Genomic DNA, 8,366 nt, shown 5'->3' with positions numbered 1-8,366 from the left:
ACTTCTTCTTCTTCCTGAACAACATGATCACTGGTAGGGGGAACAACTTCACGTTCTTCTCTTTCTTCATTGTCTGATGCAGCCGGAATATCTTCAGCCGCTTTGGCTTCAGATTCTTGAGCAGACACAGAAGGGATGGCTTCAGGGAACACTTGACGTGTTGCTGAGCTTTGGTGTTGCACATCCTCTTTAGGAATGCTTGACATGGAGACCTGGGACCTAGGGCCTTTGCGAAGCCTTCGGAAAGAGGGTGACGCCTTTGGTGAAGAGGTGGTCTTCTCCATGTCTTCTGGAGTCTCTTGAGGCATCTCAAGCACCGGAGTGGTGACTTGAGCTGGTGGAGTGCGGGGAATCACTTCATGCAGTGGGGAGTTGGGGTGGTGCTCTTCCCAAAACACATCTTGTCTGATTGGTGTCATGGGACCGCCAATACTAATCAGTTCACTACTCGAATGAGCAGGCGATGATACCAGATTGGGCTCGAGATGAGGAAGGACTTCATCATCAACATTGTCATCATGACCAATGTCTTCAACTGCGATGGCGTCAGCAGCTGGAATGTCTTCAGACTCCTGAGCCTCTGTGGGAGCAGGCTCATGCACAACGAGACGACGCTCGCGATTGGTGGATACTAGTGGTGCAACGGAAATAGGTTCAACATTTAATGGATCTTGAGCACGGGCTTAGCGTGAAGACTTTGTTTCCTCTACTTGGCTTCAGTCTCAGTTTGCTTAGTCTTCTTTTTGTCAGAAGCTGCAGAAGGGGCCTTTGGCTTTGAGCCAGTCATACTGGCAGGGAAGACAATGCTTGGTCTTTCCTGGCTTGGGGCTTCGGGTTCACCTTCAGCAGTTTTCTTCTTCTTCTTGGCAGCAAGCCTGGGGTCAATGCCTGGGCGCCCAAGAGCCTTTCGCTTCACAGCCTCATTATGAGCCTGGACGCACTTTTTAGTATAAAAATTCAGCCGCTCACGAGAGCCTTTGGCTTACTCACGCTTCTTTTGAAACTAAGCCTTGAGGTCAATCATCATCTGCTTGAAGTTCTGGACCTCAGTTACACTGAGCTTGGCCATATGCTTCTTGGACAGGGCCTTCTCATGATCTATCTTGTTTTTCAGCTCAACAATCTTTTGAGCGATTGCAAGCTCCTTGGCAATGCATCCTTGAAATGTGACGTTGATGTCAATTGGCAGCTGCAAGTCATCAATGTTGAGCGAGGTGTCCTCAAACCATTCATCAATGAAGTTGTTGAGGATATCAGCATCAAAGATAGGCAGGTCCTTGAAGATTTTAGCCTCTTGCTTGCTCTTAATCAGCATATCCAGAGCATCGTCAGCAAGGTCTTCGTCACTAGACAGATCAATAACATTCTCTTCATTTCGCAGGTGTAAGGTCATGCCCAGAAATCTTCTTGGGCTGCTTGGATTTCTTGGATATGCGGGATTGATCTTGAGACTGCACACTGGATTCAGGAGGTGCAGATTTCAATGGCTTCACACTTGAAGCTTTTGGTGTTGTAAAAGATTTTGAAGCCTTAGATTTCTTCTTTGGCTTCAGGGACCTTCTGGTAGCAGGTTCGTCAATAATTTTACTCACGACAGCACATTGCGCCCTATGACATGTACATCATTCAAGAACGCAATATGAGGTCGTTATCGTATTGCTGGTACGCTATCCAAACCAGCATCACCAAGTTTTGTAATATGGTTCTTCAGCTGGAGGAAGGTGGCCATTGCACGTGGTGGAGGATGAGACCGTAAGTTTTGCTTCGTCTTGCTCAACTCATTGGTTGATTCGTTCACTCAATGTTGGTCTAAACATTATGTAGCCCACACGGGCTTCCATGATGTACCACGGGATAGAGGAACGGCCATTTGTATATACAATGTTGGATAAAGCTGAAGGGCGAGTATGTGTGGGACGACATGATCCGTTGATGAAAAACTTCTTGGAAATTTGGTTACTTTAGTCGAATTTGAGACATTGTTGTACTACAGTTAATTTACATGCTATGTATGAATTATTTGGGCTATTTTCTATCCAAACTTTGATGAATATTGGTCGGTTTGCATAAATTTCATCTGGTTAGTTCAAATACGGATTAAAATGTATGCGAACAACATTGGATAACCGGCTCCCACATTCGTGTCTGCAGTTTGGTCCCCCGTCCGTGGACGGATACGGAAGGAAATTTACGTGTCACCGTTGGAAATGCCCTAATGCTCCTTTTAAGAGGAAAAAGAAACTAGGAATTGATATGTGGTTACAAACTTTAATTTGTTTATATTTTTTTGAACCGTTAATTTGTTTACAGTTACCACACCGTATTTGTCAGCTAAAGGTCGACGCCGATGTGACTGAACCATGTAGACTGCGAGCATCTACAGCCGGGCACCTCGAACGATCTTTTGTACGCCCACGGACGCGCCCGGTTAGTGATCAGACAGAAGAGAGAAGGAAAAACGTCACCCAACCGAACCCCTCATATTATCCCTATACGTTCGAGTTGTCCGCGAACTCATATCCATCTCAAATATGGAGAGGATATGAGGGCTCGCGGACGCACCCGGTTAGTTCGCCATGTTGGATGTGGCCCCTCTACAAACCACCTTTTATTTTTCTTTATTCATTCTTTTTTTTTCTCTGTTCATCTCCACCAATCGCATGCACGTGATTGGACATATGAGGAAGAAAATAAAGAGTTGGGCTGTGCGAAGGATAAATAGGGGCTCAAAATAGACACGTCCGATGACCGGGCGCGTCCATTGACGTTTAAGGGGTCGAATTAAAGACACGTGGGTGAAGATGCTCTTAGTCCCTGCTTGATCTTGCATGCGGCTGTGGGAAATTGATGGTATTGGAGAATGTACCGTATAAAAATATCCTGTGTGTCTCGTACTTTCCTAGGAATCGAAGTGTGTGTAACGTGTGTCACGGTGGCCGGTGAGAGTAGGTAGCAGTACTTGTTTGTTTGTGTGTGCGAAATGTTACCGTTTCCCGGGCGACGCATGGGTGGCAGTAAAATTGGTGATATGCATGTGTTATTTTTTTTCCGGAACATCAACACAGACGCAAGCGCGCATATATACACGCATACACTCACCCTATGGCACGCACGCATACCCTACCCCTATGAGTATCTTCGAAAGACTGAGCCGACATATTATCTTGAGATTTACAAAGTCACCGTAGACGTCTCGTTGTCGACGGGAACGTCCCCTCCCACTGAATGCGCATCGCCGGAAATCCTGAAATAAATTCAGGAATAAATGCGAGCACCAGGATTTAAACTCTGGTGGGTTAGAGATACCACAGTCCCCTCTAACCATTCAATCACAGATTGGTTCGCGATATGCATGTGTCATTGTGTGGCTCATAGCAGGCATGGTGTACTGGCACTCTATCGCAGCTATACGTATGAAGGCCAGGTCATGCCACGGTGTACTCTTACAAGGTTCATGCATGCTCAAGATTTTGCTCATCCATTTTCCTTCTCCGCATACACATGCCAGTAGAAAGCATCCAACTAAACAAAAATGCAGATTTGACAATTTTCATCAGACAACTAAAGATATCCACCTAATTTGGTACCTTTTTTTTGCTTGTGATGAAGATTTGGTACTTGTAATGTTGTAACTAACCACGTTCGTTGTTTAAACATGTTTTGTGTCTTCAAAAAGATTGATCTTATACTAATCTCAGAAATTGTCAAGCGCACGCACTTGCCAAGCCTTGTCTGGCCGTTTGATTGCCTCGCGATCCGCAAAGTAGTTGAATCACGCACGAGGGTACAATAAATTTTAAATTTCAACGGTTGAAACTTATGATTTTTCAACTGAAACTCGTGGTTTCTCGCTCACTTTTACCACGTTTCATAGATAAAATTTTGAGACATTTTCCTTGTTGGTTCTAGGCACAAAAATCATGATTTTATCAGTCACTCGTACTAAACTTCAAGAGTTGAAACTTGACAATCATTTTCAAAATTCATCTAAGCATATTCAAAATGATTCTTATAAAAGCTCCCATCACGAGAAACACAAATATGAAAACAAAAATTAATTTGGACTTTTCCTTTAGAAGATATAAAAGTTTGAAAATTGAAAGTCAAAAATAAAAGCACACGCGAAGGACTTGGTGCCACGAATCCTTTCTCTACTAGTCTCCCCTTTTTTCGATGGAGAAAATTAGTTCCTCGTGTCGTGTCGGCATCAAGACATCGAACAGTACTGAGGGCCTGTTTGGTTTCAATAAGTCACCTGACTTATAAGTCAGGCATGTTTGGTTGTCACCTGACTTATAAATCACCTGACACATCTTCCCACACCAATCAACATCATGCAGGTGGTGAAACCCACGCAAAAGGGGCTGACTTATAAGTTTTAAATTGGGGTGAAGCAACTTATGACTTATAAGTTGGGGTGACTTATAAGTCAGGTCTGTTTGGCAAAATAAATCACTTTTTTCACTTTTCAACTTATAAGTTGATGACTTATTTGAAACCAAACAGGTCGTGAACCAGCCCGCTTCCTCTCCTCTAAACACATCGTCCTTTGGTGCAAGTAGCTCTCAGTACTGTAGTAAATATGTGGATGAGCATGGAGATCTGTGTGGTGAGACCTAGCGTCAGGCATCTCACTGACGAGCAGGATGACAGGGGCACGCATAGTATACCGGAGCAGGACGACAGGGGCCTAGTTTCTTGTACACAATCCTGCAAAGCTCTATTGATTAATCAAAATGTTTACGGATGCCGAAGCAGTGTCATAGGGAGTGGTAAACCAAATATGTCGGCATATGCTTAACCAAACATCGTGCTTAGGTTGTAGGCTTCTAAATTTTAACTTCTCAACTGTTAAGAATAGAATAGTTGCTTATTAATTAAGCTAATTAGGATTAAGTTAATTGTTAGATTGGTTGCTTGGTTCTCAAGCAACCATGTACTTCCTTGGTTCTCAAGGCAACTATGTAATTCCTTGGCTCTCAAGTAACTATGTGTTTACTTGACCGCCAAACACCATGTGTACTTCCGCCTGGGTATAAATACCCCATTTCTATCATCAATAAAGACTGATGGATCATCTTTCATTCAAACTCTCTTGTTCTTTACTTTTCACTCAAAACACGTTATCATACACTTTGCTCTCCTATCGAGCGATTTGGCCGGACAAGAGAATAGCAGAACATCATTGCAGAGGATGAAGAACAGATCTTGTTGATCCCCAAAGATCCAAGGATTAAAGGCCTTGATCAGGAAAACTAATAGTGTTTCCCTATTTTAATCTTTGCCTATTAGATCATGTTTTCTTGTGGTCAAACTGTGATCTAACAATGGATTGTTCATCCTGTACGCATATGCACTCACGCAAAACACACAAAGTGGAAGAGAAAAGCAATCGGCCGAAGAAACAAATTCGGCCATGACCAGAGAAGCAAGAAAATGAACTGCGCTTCATTGTGAAGACTACGGCACCGTTCCCCTGGTTGGCGAAGCCATCCTACGAAGAGTCGAAGAGAAGAGCAATTATCATCCGCTCACTGCCGAGGATCACAGGCTGTCGTGGATGCATGCGTCGTGCACAGGAAGAATTGATCCCGATCAATCAAAACTTCATGCATTGATTGTTTGTTCTTGCTTAGATTAAACAAATATACTAATAATATACAATACCTTGTCCGCATGCATCAATTTGCAAGAAGGAGATTTTGGCTGGAAGTAAGGATTCGATTACCACCTGTCAACGGCAAGAAGGAGCACATGAAGAAGATAGTAGTAGCGACCACTCAGGATCACACCTACATCTTCAAGGTGCGTCTACGCAATGCCGACTACATAAACAAGGATCCATGCTCCCCGGTAGCACAGCAAGACATGTCCCCGTCGATTCGTCAGGAGGCAAGGCGCCATCTGGCGCTCAGGCCGTCAAGCGACAACATGGCAGCACGGCATGTCTCACACGCTCGGCCGTCGCGGCGCTCTTCCCTTCAGCCCACTGGCATATAGGCGGCACCCAGCCCGTGCGACGGCCCTCGGCCCCGACATGGCGATGCGCAGATAGTAGCTCGGCGCCCGGCGTCTTCTGACTCGCACCCGAGACACAGCCTCCCGCGGAGCGACTACACGAGAACACAGCAGGCATACAGATCGTGTCGGCAAGGCGTCCTCTTGGCAGGAACAACGGCGGTGTTTTTCCAACGCCACCACACACTCACGTACAAGATAAGCATTGGGAAAAAGTTATCCCTTCGGCAGGTTTGCAGTTTGGTTTTCTTTTTTCTATTTTATTATTAACAGAAATGCCCTTATTTATCTCTAGAGCCATCAGGCTTATTCAGTCTCCGGTGCTATAGTAATCCTGCATATATTTGGGTATTACCAATCCTGCATATAGACATAATTTCTGTTTTAGTCCCCAGGTTAAGAAAACCTTGCAGTATAGCCCTTTGGCTTACGACATTGGACAATCAGGCCATTTGGAAATTGCAGTTTAGCCCTCAGACTTTATTGTTTTAACCAATTTAACCACCTGGTTTTAATTATGCATGTTTAAGCCCTTAGACTAGACTCTTATGTCTTCCAAATTGCATTAAAAATATAATTACGTATCATTTAGATCATGCAAAATATTATTTGAAGCCTCATGTCTTCATATATTACATAAATATGTAGTTTTTAAAATTTTGCATCTATATGTATTACCACAGTAATAATAATGCAAAAGAATGTTTTGCGTATATTTAAGGCATCATCTATGTTTTCACCGCAAACATTCCCAGTGACATGCAATCTTAGGACAACAACTGTATGCACAGAAATTATTTTCCTTGCAAATCTTAAGAATTATAGTGTCATACTTAATATGACTAGCCCAAATTTTATTTGTGAATCACAAGGTATTGGTGGCATCTACTGTATCACTTGCAGATTATCCATCACTACTGTGAGGTCTACATCTTGCCATTTGAACAAGATGACTACCTTCGAAGTGCTCTTCCAAATATTAATATTTGATGTGACTACCTCAAGATATCATAAGGTAATACTGGCATCTACTGCAAAATTTTGCAGACTATCCACTATTATTGCAAGGTCTACATCCTGTCACTTTGACAGATGATTACCTTCAAAGTGATTTCATAAATTTAGCATAACATAAGGTAATAGAATTATGAACATCGATTGATAAAAGTCAGATTATGTTTTCTATTACTGCGGGATCTACACCATATTGGTGATTATCTTCAAAGTGTTATCCTATATAAATTCAGGCCTACACATATGGTTATAAAGCATCAGCTGTTCTAAAATTGGCTCCTTTGAAGCATTTGTTGTTGTTCACTAAAACGATTTACTCTCATAGTAAATATTGTTCTTGCACACTTGTTATATGCTGAAATGGTATTTTTGTGCTAATATAAACTAGGCAAGCCTCATTTTGCTTGAATATGTCACAGCAAACTATGCAAATATTTGCATATACCAGTGATCATCATCTATTACATTGGTAAAATACATGGCAGTGAAGCCTATGTCACTATTTATAATTATAGTGTTGTCCATCCATCAAGATGGATCCCATAATTATGGCAACGATTGAGTGTATCAACACTTTTGCAGTGTCCACATCACATTATGGTTATACTTTCACAGTGACTAACAAATGTCAAACATGCAACGTCTATATTTTTGGCGGTGACTCTAAATTTGCAACACTCATATGCATTTTATGTGTCCCAACTTCACTTAGTTCTCATACTAAGTACATAATGGATGACTTTTTATTCACCCTAAATATTTTCCTTAACTTAAACATGATGCCTTGAGCACATCACGAATAATTACCCATTCGTTTTTCAAGACTTCAAGTCTATCGTAGCTCACAATTCTGTCACTTAATCAACTTCAAGTTGAGATCTCGTGATCAAATATTTTCATATGCTCTTAACACACTTTACATCCTATTATGATGGTACTACCATTTTTATGATGAAGAAACATGAAATTTCTTAAAATCATCAGATTCACCCAACGGGTGCTATACCATTATTTGAAATTCTTGCTCGTACCGAGAATACTATGCAAGTTAGTGGTCACAAAAGAGAACCATGAGGAATTCGAAGTAAAGTGAAGGCTCATAGACAACCAAAGATAGAATTATCTCTTAATAGGAATCTGTCATTTTCAAATGATCAAAAGACAACTCTCAAGTTTGTCAAATGTGTGGTTATATAACTATTGTACCTATGATTACCAAACCCTCAAACATATGGTCGAACCACATCGCAAAGTTATTAAAAGGCCAACAAGTTCAATGGGATAAACTTGAAAATTTGCAAATAACAACCAGATTCTGGTAAAGGATTGTTCTC

Source organism: Triticum dicoccoides, chromosome 2B, assembly GCF_002162155.2.
Source record: "Triticum dicoccoides isolate Atlit2015 ecotype Zavitan chromosome 2B, WEW_v2.0, whole genome shotgun sequence".
Taxonomy (NCBI): domain Eukaryota; kingdom Viridiplantae; phylum Streptophyta; class Magnoliopsida; order Poales; family Poaceae; genus Triticum; species Triticum dicoccoides.
This window is presented reverse-complemented; position numbering follows the sequence as displayed.